Source organism: Sapajus apella, unplaced genomic scaffold (assembly GCF_009761245.1).
Source record: "Sapajus apella isolate SASKATOON/1434 unplaced genomic scaffold, GSC_monkey_1.0 scaffold32, whole genome shotgun sequence".
Lineage (NCBI taxonomy): Eukaryota > Metazoa > Chordata > Mammalia > Primates > Cebidae > Sapajus > Sapajus apella.
In genome coordinates, this window is record NW_022436972.1 from 15,095,239 (window position 1) to 15,111,476 (window position 16,238).

The 16,238-nt window shown below is 43.1% G+C and overlaps 1 protein-coding gene across 1 annotated transcript in view; it reads right to left on the reverse strand.

Moving 5' to 3' along the window:
- The window catches only part of FAM124A (family with sequence similarity 124 member A), a 57,242-nt gene that overhangs the window by 31,546 nt on the left and 9,458 nt on the right, over positions 1-16,238 (reverse strand). The window lies entirely within an intron of this gene.

The following is a 16,238-nucleotide window of genomic DNA, read 5'->3' on the forward strand; positions in this document are numbered from 1 at the left end:
AGGGGCAAAGGAAGGTTTTACGCAGAGGTGTTGGGATCAAGTTGGAGGGAAGTTGGCTATAGGCAAAATAAGGAGTTAGAAGACTAGTGAAGATCCAGGCAGGAGATGACAAGGACTTGGCAGTGGAGGAGGTCACATTCGTGGCCCCGGGTCCTTATCCTACTCTGTATCCATCATGAAATTCATCATGATGGCTAGGAAAACAATCAGAATTCAGAGATTATTCTGGCCCTTTGTTTTGCTTGCCCTTTCTGCCTGCCTGGCTTCTTTCTGTTTGGTTGAAAAGTCACGACACTATCCGCAGAAATACTGTTGAAGCAAAAGTAGTGAAGCTACAATGAAATTTTCTGCCAGTCAGTGACTCCAGTAAAATTAGGAGAACATACCACATCACCTAAATGGATTTCACTTTTCTCTGCTGCCTTGAACTCCTAACTGGAGAATGTGACTTTGCTAAACATCAGTGAATGCTCCAAGCAAATGGAAAAGGACAGAAAGACTTTGAACAATCTGGGGATCAAGAATTTTACCTGAAGAAATTACAGATGACGTCAATGAGGGAGGAAAAAGCCATGTGAAGTAAAGGAGCATCTGGGTAAAGAAGTGTCAGGGCCACCACACAGTCCCTTGAACGTCCTGATCCCACCCCTAGCTGTGCATGTGGCCAGGTACACAGGGTGACATGTTAGCTAATGTGGGTGCCTTCTCAATGTTCTACATATATGAACTCATTTAATCCTTACAACCACTGTGGAAGGGGGAGGTGCTATGATTTTCCCATTTTAGTGAGCAGGAAATTGAGGCACAGGAGGTGAAGTTGCCTGCCAAGGTCACACAGAGTATGAGCACTAACTCCAGCATCCCAGGTCCATGTGCACCATCAGCCTAGGCTCTGCAGAGAAGTGTACTCGCCTCTCCACTGTATCTGTTTCACAGTAGAGTGGCCAGCTGCCATTCTCCATCCTTGTTTGGCCACGGTAGCTCCCGCCTGACCCTCTGCATGGCTCTCCCACCTCATTCTGACTGGCTTCACTCCCAGCCACCAGCTAACAGCTTCATTTCTTGGATACTCACTTATATTTCTTTCCTCTAGCCCCAGGTCTTGGAGGAAGAATAAGCTAGAAACTACCCTCCCCATTGGCACATGCCCAGGTCTTCACATCTCAGCAGTTCCCCTGAGGGCAACTCAAACAGGCCAGCAACACAGGTGGGTGTACGAGTGAAAAGAATGCAAAACAATGACCAGGAAAGCCTGCAGCACAGTGTGAGAGGCTTGGGTGTGAAGAGGCGCAGGAGAAGGTGGCTTCTCTGACTCCCTAGCAGAGTTGTCAGGGCACTTAGCCCTGTGCCATCTCAATCAGTTACACAAAGGTTTCCCTGAGAGCAGTAACAAAGACCACGCTGAAGTCTGCATGGATGAGTGAATGTTTGCAGCTCTGCAGAAGGGCAAGATGCCAGGCCTCAGAGCAGCGGGGTGGGCTGAAAGGCATTCCACCAAGTACCAGCTCGCCTGGCAGCTTGGGAGGCAGCCAAGAGCAGGCAAGCCAGGAAGATGAAGACCCGACCCCTAAAGCCCCCTCTGCAATGTGTGAACCAGGGGTATGTAAGTAGCTCAGACCCTGCCCCAGAGGAGATAAGGAGAATGAGTGGTGGCATTAGCATGCCCTGGCCATCACTGGCATGTACCCGCTGCACATGACCTGAAAACACACAGTAAAGAACACAGAAAGCAGCTTCAAGCTGTCATCGGGTGTTAGAGTTACACACCCCCAAGAGAAACGTGCCTCTGTGGAGCTGGATAGGCAACCAAGTATTTGAGGGGAAGGACAGAAAATGTGAATAATTAATTGCCACGAAAAGCCTCTATGCCTCACTGGAGAAGCAGAGACGACATGACTATGGGATGTGCTCTGCCTTTATCATATCTATTACATGTCTTCTCAAAGGACCTCAGCGAGCACCTGTTGAATTAGGGTAAAACACAGACCAGAACCAAACAGGCCAGTGGCACAGACTGTGCCAAGGCTGGAGGGAGGATGGGAGCTGCTCGCACAGCCTTAACAAGGCTTTCAAATTAGTTTGTATTTCTCTAAGAAGAAGGAAGATTCTTTTTCATGTGATTATAGACAAATAGGCTTTCCTTTGACAACATAAAATGAAAACCATGTTAAAGAAAGCAGTGTACAAGCTCAGGCCTTCTATGATCCAGAAAGCGTACTATTAGCCTGGGCATTTGTTACATATATCTTTTCCGACATTTTATATCTCCTGTGTATCCTGTTTTTGGCAATTTAAATTTAACAGAAAATTAATTTACATAATAGCAACCATTTATTATGCTCTTATTATTTGCCAGACATTGCCCTGCAAGCTTTACGTATACTATCTCATTTAATCTTTAAATGCGATGACAGAGGACTATGCGCCCCATTTTGCAGATCAAACGCTAACTGACCTGCTCAAGACCACTTGGCTGGAGAACAGCAAGAGCTGTCTGAACCCCGGATCTGTATTCCTCACTAGTACATCCTCTCACTTCTCAAGGCCACAATCCTTGTGATACAGGAGATAGAAATTATTTAGGCAGATAGTGAGCGTAAAGAGCCCTTGCCAGAATTTTGCTTTTAACAAAAAAGCAGCCCCCAAATTTACTTTCTAACAAAGAGGAGCCTGAAAATTCGAGCTGTAGGTATAACAAGCTGGAAGCTTGCACGGATGAATGCCAGCAGCTGTGCCAACAGAAAAGGACTACCTGAGGGCCAAGTATGTTCAACATGGAGGCTCCCTCTTCCCTTTTGTCACCATGTGAACAGTAAAGGAACAGGCAACATGGCAGAGAACCTATCTGCATAATAAAAGATTAAAGTGGGGAGCAGCCAGATTTTTGCATGCTATGCAAATGGCACACACAGTCCTAACCAGTTTTTTGCACATTATGAAAATGGCACACCTGGTCCAACCAATCTTTTGTGCCCTATGTAAATCAGACACCACCACCTCAAGCTCATCTATAAAACCCCTTGCATTTTGCTGCAGACTGGAAACCGGCTCCGGAGCCCTCTCTCTGCAGGAGATAGCCTTTCTCTTTCTTTCACTTATTAAAGCTCTCCTCTTAATCTCATTCCCTTTGTGTCCACATCCTTGATTTCCTTGGCATGAGATGACAGACCTCAGGTATTATCCCAGATGAATGATGCCACTTCACTTGGAATCACTGTGTTCGTGTTTTTTGTTTTTTGTCCCAAATTGGCTAGGGCTCTGAAATCATGGCTTAGCTCCTTCACCTACCTTAGGTGGGAGAGCCTGCTGTGAATGGGCTGGCCATTTCACCTAGGTGGGCATCCTCAGCTGGAGTCTTCAGGAGAAGAGGGCAGGAGATGGAAGTCCTGTCTGTTGACAGACTTCCGGGTGCTGGACCTACCTCAGTGCTGCCTGTGCCAGGGCCCTGCAGACATAGAGTTCTGACTCTCTGTCTACCACTCCCTGCAGTCTTGGGCTTCAGATCAGCCTTGCCTGCACTGCCTCTTGCTGGCTGGTACCTGCCAGACAAGGCTTTCTCCCAGAACTGGCCAACTGGTGTGTCCCCAGAGCACCCACTCCCCAACAACGGGCATGTCTAGTTGAAGGTATCTTTCATTCCAAAGAACTTCCTGAACAAGTCTCAGGATATGACAAGATATTCTAGGCCCATTCTAGAATTTTTGGGCCACAATATGATTGCCACTTTAGACACAATTTGTCACTGACAATTTGCAATGTAGTTGCATCATTTATTTAATCAAGGAATGTTTACTGAGTACCCACCATGTGCCAGGCACTAGAGGATACAGTGGCGAATAAAACAGTCTCTGCCTTCAGAGAGCTGATAATCTAGTGAGGGAGATAGACAATAAGCAAATATAGAAGACAAAGCTGGAGAGCTAAGTCCTACAGACATTCACTCAACATACACACTCAATGTGGTTTCCAAGGCAGCGGCTGTAACCCCTTACCATCAACTGAATAAACTGCCGTGCCCCATTCCAGTGCCAAAACTACTGCCAACACCCCAATGCCCACTAATCCCCCAGGAGGCCAACAGACTGTGAACAAGGGCACCTCCAGCTGTTGCAGGCTGTTTGGTTTAGGAATCTGGCCATGGAGCCTGGCTTGAGACCTGCATAAGGTTGAATAAACTCCTTATTTGCATTTCTAAAGCCCCCCTCTGTGGCATTGAGTAGCTTGGGGGCTGGGACACTGGTCTGCCAATCAGATCCACATGATCCAGTGGCATAAAACTCAGGTGAGACAGTGTGTCACACACACAACAAAGACAGTCCAGAACACAGGCTGACACTATGAAGAAAGACCAGATCTTGGCTGGGCACAGTGGCTCACGCCTGTAATTCCAGCACCTTGGGAAGCAGAGGGAGGCAGATCACCCAAGTTCAGGAGTTCAAGACCAGCGTGGCCAACATGGCGAAAGCCCATCTTTACTAAAAATACACAAAATTTAGCTGGATGTGGTGGGAGGCAGAAGCTTGCAGTGAGCTGAGATGGTGCCAATGCCCTCCAGCCTAGGCAACAAGAGCGAAACTCCATCTTAAAAAAAAAAAATCAGATCTGAAAGCTGGAGGAAAAAGCTCTGCATGACGATGAACACAAAACTCACAGAGGGCCGGCCTCTGGACATTGAGGCATTCCCCAGAACACCAGAAACAAACGCCTTCAGAAAGGGGCCTCCAAATTCCTTCCTGGGAGACACTATTCATTCGGAATGTAATGAATAACCTGCCTTCATCTCTTTTTTTTCCACAGTTTTAGAAGCCAGCTCTTTGAAACTTTGAACTAATTAAAAATGTGTAAGCAACTCCCTTACTCCACCAATGTTTAAGACAAAATTCCAGACTTTGTTAATTCTTAGTAATTTTATAATTTTGGAAAGGCCTTTGGTTGGCCTGCAATTTTGGGCTGTGAAAGTAGTGAGGCTGGTCGCAGTGCCAGCCCCAAAATGAAGGTGAAATTAGAGGCAGTCTTGGAAATAGTGACCTGTGGTAGCAGTGAAGTGACATATAGGATTTTTAACATGGACATCCAAACTGCATTCATAAACTTCCTCAGCCTGAATTCACAGAACTGTCCTGTAATTGAAGAGCTGACCGTAGGCTGAAATGTTTAAGCCAAAACTTCTATTTTCATTTGGCAGAGGAGTACAATAAGGGAGCTTTCTGGTCTATAGGCCCTCTCATGCTTTTGTAAGAAGGGTGCCAATGCTATCACAGTTATTTGACTGCCCTCTCTTTTTTTTTTTTTAATTGTTTGCTGCAGAAACAATGTCAAGGATCTGGATGTCTAATGCATATTCCTGAGCTCATTCTAAAACCAGGACACTATTAAGAAAAAAATATATAGAAAGTAAGGCAGATACTTTAGATACCCTGCTTTTTTTTTTCCACTTGGAAATGGGGCATCCATCTTTCTTAAAATGCATTTCTAAGCTTCATTCAGGTCCGTCATTCTGAAACATACTCTCTTGATGGGAAAAAAGCAGGGAGTGGGTGGGGAGGGGAGCAAAAGCTGGATACTAACCAGAGAATGAGACACTTTAAATTCTGACACAGTTTGACAGAGATTCTGAGAGAAGACCAGGAGGTTGATGTGTAATTAGTCTGAGGAGGCATAATTGCAGCTAGAAGCACTTAAACATATCTAGCATGTGTGTGTAAGTCCTTGGGACTGCAAGGATTTTGAAAGTTTATGAGAAGGTAATGCAGGTCTGACACACAACAATGTGCCATGCTTAATGATGTACTAAGACTCCTCTCGCAGAAAAATTCGAGAGTTCGAAATGCCTGAAGAGGCTGTAGCATTCTACACAGAGTCCTTTCTTCTCAGTAATTTCAATTCTCTCTACACATTATGTGCTTGTCATTTTCATTTATAGCAAAGTCGTTCTGAGAAAGTCAGAATCTCAACAAATACTGGAGATCCGGAGATGACAGAGCAGGGCTTGGAAACAAGAGGACAGAATTAATATTCATCTTGTATTAAGAAATGAAAGAAATCTACCAAAAAGAACCAAACAATAAGCAACAAAAGAGAAGATGTTCGCCTAAGCCTATCCCGAGGATTTGTGCATCAGGAAGCTCCAGGCCTCTCAGTCTTACACTAGAGCTCGTGGGAGGAATCCTTACAATTATATTAGTGAAGATTTATTTTAAAAAGGGATTTATTCTGGCAGGATGTTGAGAAATCAGATGAACAGTGATTAGCTGTTGCAACTCTTCTAAGAGAAGCCGCTGCATATGTGCTTATAAAACACGTCCTGAACGCCGCAGATGCAGCAGTGACGAAATCCAGCATTGGCTTTGCTCATGATCAAACAAGCAATGTAGGAAATGGATGGAGCCTGGGGACTCATTTTTTTTTTTTTGGCCTAAAATTCAGTGGAATATTGAAGTGTTTTGAACATTTCAATATAATACTGACAAAGTCTCCAGTCCTTGTTTCCAAGTCTCCTTAGAAAATGCATACCTTGGGCCCATTTGGAGAACAAACATACTGGGCATGACTAGAAAATTAAGGATTGGTAAGACAGTCAGTCCAGCCCCTAGTTTTACAGATGAAATCTGGCCACTTATCTATGGTGGGTCTAGAAAGAAAATGAACATCTCCCAATTTGGGGCACTCTCCTTTATACTTCAGCTGAGCTTAGTCCTGAAGTGCCCGCTCTCATTGAAGGCCCCAAAGACTGCAAATAGGAGGAGATATAGCTCGTCCTTGCCTTTGTGCAGCTTGCAATCTAATTGAGAAGCCAAGACCTTCATACGTGACAAATGTAACCAAAATACAAATGGGAGATGAAACATTCTAAATGATGCCGAGAATGAAGTACAGGAATCATAGCCATGTTTCCCTTTCCCACAGCTTTATCACCTTGGGGCCCTCCACCTACAGAGTCCAGGCTGTTCACTGCTTCAGGGAGGATGGCAGCAGATAAACTTAGTAATCAAATTTCTGAAAATTTTGTTTTAACCCATAGCGGAGGAAATGGTCTTGAAGGGCAAGGCTCTCTATTGCAAGAGCTGGGCTTTGGAGACAGAAAAGGCTTTCTGAGCCAGGAAAGGCTAAAAACCTAGAGCAGAGGGTTCACACTGTGAACCAGAAGGCAGAAGAACACGTGAGGCAGCAAGGGCGGCTTTTCCAGCTCAGATGCCAAGTTGGGGCTTCTGGTGGGAAGAAGATGACTGGAAGGAACATGGCCAAAATCTGTATGCCAGAAGGGTTCTGAGACAGGATCATGGATCGAGCCGCTTCTGGGCTGAGCCCTGCAGGCATGGGGATCCCCAGGAAGAGCAACACTTCGTCTTCACATAGGGGGTGATGGCAGCAGCTCAAGATGAAGTTCAGCTCATTTGTAGAGAAATAAAGCAGTACTACTTTTACATCTTAGCTGCTTACTGAAAATTCATATTCAGTGTAGTAGGAGTTTCTTATAGGAGTTCTCAATGGAGAGCAGAAACTGTTACAATCTAACAGATGGCAATCATCACACTGTCTCAGAGAGAGACCTCCCGCTTTCTAGTTCAGGTTATCTGTGGCTTTACATGTTTGAGCCTCACTCTCCTCCAGCCTGAGGCAATGAAATATTAAATATGGACTTGTAGAAAAAGCCCAGTTATCTCCATAAATGACAAAGGAAACACTCCTTGCAACTACTCTTGTTACAAAAAGGAAAATTATTCTTCTAAGCACAGGTTGAACTGCTCAGCTTCACTTCCTTTGTATGCCAATAATAAGGTGAGAAGATGTCAGGGTCAGGTCAAAATAAAAGGGGGAGTGAGAGCACATGGAACATTCCTTCCCTTCCCAAACCAGATGATGCACAAAAATAGACGTTTCATAAATGTGGAAGAAGAAGGATTCTTCCACATTTATCGATTGGTAAGACAGACAGTCCAGCCCCCTAGTTTTAGAAAGCCCCCTAGGTGTGGAAAGAAGAAAGACTGATGGCATCATCTGAGTTTTCTGTTGACTCTGAATTTTGTAACCTTGAATGGATATGACTTGACTTTTTGCATCACAATTTTCAGCTACTTCCAACTTGCTATCCCATCAGGGGTTAAAGGCAGCAGTGTGGATGTTGAATAAAGATAGAAGCTCTACTGGAGTGGAAAATATTTTCCATAAAGGCTGGACAGAGCACTGATGGCTTTGCTATGGCTGTTACTGTGGTCCGAGGCTGAAGCAGGATTGTCACCAATACCACGCTTGAGAGAGGGGAGCAGAAAAGACTTCCCTGTGGGTCTCCAAAACCCGAAAGTCTCCCTGTTTATAACGTACTCCACTGAGCAATTTTACTCACTGTCATTGTTTAAAAAACCTATCTATCTACGTATGTATCTATCCAGATAATCTTTTGTGTACATAAAATCACAGTTTTTATGACACTCTCATCCATGTCTGTGGGAGAGTGAAATGGCACCTTCGGAGAATAGCCTGGGAATAGGGATCAAAAACTTTTTACCCCAGCAATTCCAACTGTAGAAGTTTCTTCTAATAAGGAAGGATGTGCACAAAGACCTATTACAAAGATGTTCCTGGTAATGCTGTTTACAGTAGTGAAAAAGTGAATAAAACCTGTAGGACCAACAATTGGGCACTTGTAAATAAAGTACAGTGCAGAAATATAAGGGAATACTGTATGAATCTTCAAACTATTATAGAAATGAGTTTCCTGGCATATAAAGATGTTTGCATTACAGTTAGAAAATTAGACTATAAGACAATATATGCAATATACAATGCCATTTTTAGCAAGTTATTACTCAAAATTTTATATATCTACAGAATTATATAGATGTTCAGAAAAACTATAAAGGCAGACACCAAATTATGTATAATGGTTGTTTCTGCATGGTAGGATTCTGGGTTTTCTTCTTTTTGTGAATCTATATTCTCTGATTTTTCTACAATGACTATGTATTATTTGGGTAACAAAAAATTATTTTGAAATTGAGAAAAGCACCAGGCACATCAAGGTAAGGAGTAGTGGTAGTTACTCACTTTTGCTTCCTCTCTTGGGGGAAATCCTGACAATTCTGGTAGATCAGATATCCCCAAAGTACCACTTCAGCATTTCAGGGGGTAAAAAAATGTAGTCATAAGAAGTCTGCCTCCATTTTTCTTTCATATCCTGGATAGAAATCAACATCCTCTGTGGAGTTGAAGTCACACAATTCAAACTTATCTTTGAAGCCAGAGGACTAACCATATTTTTTTGGCAATGGATGCCAGTGTAGCAAAGCATCAAAGGAGTTGTCTGTGTTGTGTATTGTCCTTACCCTGTGATTTCCTGATGCATATCTTTGGTTATTGCTTTTCTCTTATCAACTGTCAGATAGTTAAGACTGGCTAGCTTTTCAGGTTCCCATTCAGAGGACTCTGAATATACAGGCCCCACTCTATGGAATAACAGTCTAATGGACTCACACGTTCAGCTTCAGTAGATCCCTTCATCTCAGAGGTTTCATTTGCCACTTCCATGGTCCTACAGGTAAGGCTGCTAGCTGCTTCTTAGACAAACCCCAAACACACACCTCTACCTTCTTCATAAGGGATATATCATGTGTTTTAGAATAAACCACTCTCAGTGGATGAACATAATCTTTCCAATTACCATAAACTTAAAAATGTAAGTATCAAGTGAAAAAATTTTAATCTAGATATTAGGTGGATCCTAGAGCCTATAGGTTTTAAAAATTAGAATCCCAAAGGAAGAGATTCAGATAAGCCACATGTGTCAGGGATGATTTAAGAGTGAGCTCGCATAACAAAGAGATGGGCTAGCCCGGTGTTCCTCAAAATTTCAGTACATACAACTTACTGGCCTCAGGGGCCTGGGATTCTGTATTTCTAACAAGCTTCTGGTGCTGCTGATGCAATGGTCCCTGGACCACACTCTGAGCAGAAAGTTTTCCAGTTTGGTGATTTTATATGCTCTACCAGGCCATAATGCCTTCCCTGGGCCGCTGACAAAATGTGAAGCAAGCAGGATGCCCTGACCCATGCCAGCTGGCATTCTGTGGCTCTGAGGCTGTGGCTGAGCCACCACCTGAGTGGCTGCAAAACCCAGTCCTGCCATAAATGATGCACCCAAGCCTGTGGCCTTTTTATTAGTGTCACCTACCAGCTGCATGCTAAATGGCTCCAGCCCTAAGAGGCGGGCCCAGGAACATGACAAATATCCCCAACCCCCTCTACAGAAAGCCTTAACATCTGGGGTTGTAGGAAGAGCCACCACCAGCAGGGCCCTCTCTCCACAGGTAAGGAAAGCTGGAGTGAGGCCTCTGCCTTTTGGGGGCAGAGAAAAGAAACCTTAAGGGTGCTCTCCTATACACCAACAGGAACAGTAGCTATAGGTATACCACATGCCCCATGCCAGGAATGCAATAGATACTGAGTAAAAGCTTTACTTCTACAGTCAGAATGAAGGAGAAGCCACAAAATAAGACAGATTGGATAAGGAAATCAGACTGATCTGTCCACAGGTACAGCATTTCAGTGGTTTCTCACTGGTTTCTGCAGCCGTGGCCACACACTAAGATGGAACACGTTATCCCCAACACCACTGTCCAACATGCAGCTTCTCATGAAGAACCCGAGCCAGGGCAGCAGACTCATTCCTGCTGTGCCACAGCTCACCCTGCATCTCCTTTGAGAACAGTTCTGCAAATAAACATAACTGTTGTGCCAGAACATGGTGTTAAATGTAATAAAAATGGAAATAGTTCTTATTTGGAGTTCACTGGCTGGAAGTTGCACACTCAAGTGCTTCCAGCTCTGTGGATGGTAGAGCAGAAATTCAAAACCCTATGATTTTCCTCCACTTGGAAATAAGTACACCATCTCCCCAGTGCTTTCATTTGTTTTGTGTCAACTGCTGGGTTTATTACAGTATATTAAACAATCATTAGTATTACTAATAAGCCCTTTGGAAGCTAAGGAAGTAAAAATCTAATGAAAATAGGGGCAGGCCTGAACTGAGACACTCAAGGTATACAGCTAACTCTAAGAGACTACATTCGAATTTAGAGAATATTGGTGACTTCTTTCTGACATTTTTACTGCAGTGGGGTGGGGGGCCAGGGATGGAACAGGTGGATTTTTGAGTCTTTTCAAAAACCTGTGAACACTGCCAATTCTATGCTAAATCACAAAATTAAGCCAGTTCAATAGCTAAAATTGTTCTTTATGAGAATTAATAAATAGATTTGAGTTTTGGCTAGATCTTGTGGAATAAGACTCTGAAATAATATTTGTTTTGAGAATTACAGGGAAAATATTTTACACAGAAGAAAAAAAAAGACTCTAACATTTACAAATGGATCAAAGTTAAATTGGGTACTAGCATCTCTTCTGACACACTGATCTTCCTTTTCTGGAGATGTAATGAAAAACTGGCTCTAAAATAAGCAAAATCTGTCAATAAATTATCATTTCCTCTAATGAAAGCAAAAAGAAAATAATAAATACTTTATTATCCCAAGTCTGAATTTAGGTCTTGGATATGGAGACATGGATCACATGTATTCATGCATTCCCCACTGGTGAGGAGTTCTACAGTATGCAATCATATCTGTTCCCATGTGTTGCTTTCAAAGCTCCTACACTGGCTTATCACAAATTGAATTGCTTAATTATCTCACAATGAGCTAATCTTTCCCTCCAAAATGCTGAGGGGTTGCAAAAGTGTGGCCAAGGCCAAAATCAAGACATCATTTTGCATTAGTATCATGAACTTGCAAGAAAATGTTGAAACGGCTGGCAGACTAAAGGGAGAAGGCAGCATTTATGTGGAAAGAGACACCTGTGAGAAAAGACAGCCTTAGGAAGGGATGAGATGTCTTTCCAGACAAAGCAGCGAAGCAGAACTGACAAGTCCCTGTGGTGGCTCTAGAACAGCTAGAGTGCCTTGTAATTAACCAAGACACCTGGACTTGCCTATTTGAAAAACACCTGTGATCCACCTGACCCCTTTTCCCTCAACAAGAGAGTGTATCCAGAGGCCCAGAGCAGCAGCTGTGCCTACTTAGGGCAGCTTCGAGGGCAGTTCACAGACATGGAGACTCCAGGAAAGCAGCAGGGAGGATGTCAGCAGGGAGGGAGGCTATCTGAGTTACTGGAGGGACAGAGCAGGAAGCTGGAAAAAAAACATAGGGCCAAAATGCAAGAGAGCAGGAAACTGAGGCCCCAGTAGGTTGAAGAACACTTTCAGTGGCTCACGGCCACCCATAATGTATGCCTTTTTTGCACAGCTTGGTACGTGTTCCCAGGTGCAAATCAGCAGAGCACGCTGTTCATGGCCTTTTCTCCCTGACTTCCACAGCCTGATAATTCCTCAGGGCATCGCCAAGTGGCTGGGAGCAGCCCTCTATCACTTCACCCGATCTTTTACCATTTGAGCTTTCTGCTGTTTACAAGGCATTCCTGCCATCACTGGCAGTTCCTAAGGTGCCAGCCAGATAAAGTGTTCACGACCATCCTCAGTTTTGAGGAGGAGTGGTTTTAAAGGCAAAATTAAGAGGAAAAAATAGCGATAGTTCCCACAGAACAGCCTCAAATGGGACTAGTTAAATCTTCAACTACTTCCTATCAGCTTATTCTGGGGCTAGAGAGCCTCAATAAATGTTATACTTTCCTAAAAATATAATTTTTAAGTTCCTAATATCTTCTAAGAGTAATTAAGTATGATTATAACCTTTATTTGAATGGAAATATCCAATCACACATGATGCAAATTTCATTAGCATTACGTGGCAGAGTTGATTTTTTTTTCCTGGCATAATTATTGTTTTTCTTTTTTCTCATTTATAAATAACTTCCCCCCCTTTTATTTAAACCACATAAGAATGTAAATTTTACATAGCAGCTTGATGATCTCACCAGATTTCTGGAAAAACAGAATTCTGAAAGTAAAAATTAATCTTCCTTAGCAAGAATTATGATTTGTTGAGATTTCCTGAGTGCCAACAGTGTGTTTAGCCTTTCAGAAAACACTGGAAAAAAAAAAAGAAAAAGTTTGCCTTCCTTGTCAATCTGAAAAAGGCAAATGAACCAATTGCAACCAAAAAAATTTCACCCAGGCAAAACCAAACCATCATTAAAGAAGCCCCTTGGTCACGCCCCCCAAGATTTGAACAAGTCAGCGAAGAGCAGTTCCGTAATCTGTGAGGTGGAGGAAAAGAGGGCAATGGCCAGCAGTCCACATGCCTGCTCCTACCCTAGACCTGTGCAGGTCTGGGAGGGGAGGGGGACAAAGAGCAGCTGCTGCCTCTCACCCACAGTCTCTCTACTGTGACGGATGTACAGGCAGCCCACAGTTCAGAGAAGCTCGGGTTGATTCTGGCCAGCCCTTGCTTTGGGATTTGCACTATAGGCCAGGAGAGAGGATGCCCAGGCCTCCAGAGTTTTATTCTGAGTCAAAAAGAGAGCAAATACAAAAGGTATAGAGGCCTCAGCACTTCCCTGCTTCTTTCTTTCCTTCTCCTTCCATTTCTTTGTAGAGGAGTTTCCTGGACATTTCATATCTCAAGCTCCTAGAGCTTCTGGAAAAAAAATCCTTAAAAGCTTTCCAGCCCAATCGTCTCATTTACAGAGGAGGAAATGATGGCCCAGAGAGGGTGAATGACCCAAGAGCATGTGGCTAATTCATGGTGGAACTGGAACTAGAACCCAGGACACCTAAACACGCCACCACTCTTGTACCCTTTGCTTAGTGATAACTTTTCTTTTTCTCCCATGGGGCACCTGGTGTGAGGAAGCAGCCCCCTGCATTTTGAGGAAAGACAACAACTAAATAGAATGGTGCTCTCTGGAGGGAGGTCTCATTACAATGCCTAGTAATGAAAACTCAGCTGTGGACAAACGGGCAACAAGGTCGATGCTCCTGCTAGCTCACCCCAAGGAAGCATTTCTGCCCCTGTGAACTCAGGAGCAAATGGGTAAAGGAGCATCATGTGAATGTTGAGTAAGAACCACTTGCAGACAGAGAATAATCCACTTTGTAACAGTGAATGATTAGAATTAACTCTCAATTCTCAACAGGAATCGGGAATCATTCAGAAGGCACTGAGTTGAGAGAGGCTGACAGCAGCGGCAGAATGACAATGAGATGCAGGAGCTGCTCCCAGGATGACAATGGGGACTGGGACAATGCAGCTGTAGGGCAGGGGCAGCCCGGGACCCTGCTGGACACAGACGGTGCCACCCCGTCTCGACTGTGACTGGGAGAGGCTCTGCAACTAAATCAGGATAAATGTCAAACTCACTACCCTTCTCCACACTCAGACCCATGTGATTATGTAGTTTGTAGGCAAACATTATTTCAAAAATCAACTGGGAAAATTTTTCTTATTGTAGCATTGTCAAATTGATACTTTAAAGGATTTAAGACTTGAGGTTTTAAAACTGTTTCCAAATCTTTTCAAACAGGGTCAACTATGTTACTCTTCACTGGCTGCTCAACTGGCCTTCCCTGAAAGTGAGTGGGGCCAGGATTTATGCTCCTGGCTGGGAGGAGAGGGAGGCCAGGAACCATGCAGGTGCTGAGGCAGGGACAGTCCCTGCCAGTCACCCAGCCCCGGTATCCACTCTCCCCTTCTTCCTTACTAATAGAAACAGTATGTGACAATGTAACTAAAGAAATCATAAGATTTTTTCAGACTCCCTTGTAACTAGGGATAAACGTGTCCAAGATAAACATGCGACCAATAAAGGTAAACATTACTGAGTAGAGTCTCTGAGAAAACTCCTTAAAAAGTGGGGATGGCTCAGCTGGCAGGTACTCTCTGCCCTTCCCCTTTCCTTCTTCCTGCTCAGAACAGGGATGTGATGGCTGGGGTGGAGGCAGCCATGTTGTAACTCTGAGACAAAAAAGGAAGCCAAAAGCTGAGAACGGTGTAGTTAAACTACAAAAGGAGCTTCTACACCAGACCTGCACTGCCTTCTCGGACTATTCTTTTTTTCTTAAACATTAGAGAAAAAAATAATCCCTACTTGTTTAACCATTATTTTTCACCATCATGGTAGTCAAATACATTTCCTAACTGAAACACATACACACTCATTCTCCAAGAGGCCCTGACACTAAGGACTGAGGCAGGAACCACCAAACAGTTAAAGTAGAAAGGAAGAGCCATAGCAGAGTATTGATCCCAGCTGCATGAATAGAAACTCCAACTCAGAGACTGCAATTAAAATAATGGAGAGAAAAACATCCCACACCAAATTACCAGTTTTGATAGCTATAGAGATGTTGTGTTGTGACCCAGAGGACTGATTTGTGAGCTACAAATTGAGCCAAGGCTTCACACAAGTATTTTAGAAAAATCATTCTTAAAAGAAATGTAGCCTCTGGGTAAAACTGAGTGGAATGAAAATGGTGGCACAGAGAAAGAGTTCAACTGAGCTTTCTCTGGTTTTAGGAATGCAGGAGCTTCGGGGAATGAGCGCAAATCTCTGAAGCATTATTCTCATTATTACTAATGGTTCTTAATAACTAAGGGGCAACATTGGGTCTCCAGTTGGCTGAACTGACCAGAAATTGCTCATTGCAGTTATACTAATAATGAAATATAATTTGACACTAAATCACAAATCGAGATATAAAACTTTCTGCAGTCAATTATTGCAAAGGAAAACTAAGCCACAACATCAATAAATAGAATAATCCAATTAAGTGTCTCTCCATTTGGGAACTATTTAGAATTGAGAGTTTAACAGGCTAGTGAGATAGGGCAAAACAATTTAGTATTCACTGATTTAAACAATCAGGGCTTTTATTGTAAGACAATTACTTTTGTTAATTTAAAATAAGTGTTCAATCAATCTGAATGGCTTTGGTCATTTATGTAGTAATTTTAATCACTCTCAATTCTTTCTAGTTATGAGGCATAATTTGTCATGAGTACATTTACCTATACTTTAATATTAAATATAAGCACTTTTTAAATAACCAGAGTGTCTTTATAAACATATACCTGATCATTTTTTTTGCCACATATAGTAACCACCTACAAGCCAGGAATTACAAACACAGGATGATGGATTGATAACAATGTCTGTATTCCTTTTAGCCACATTTAAGTGGAAAAGTGATAGCTAAATTCCCTAATTATAACCTAGATCGGTTATACATACTGATATATATGCATATCGATGTACATATGTATCGGTACATATGTATGGGCATGTATAAC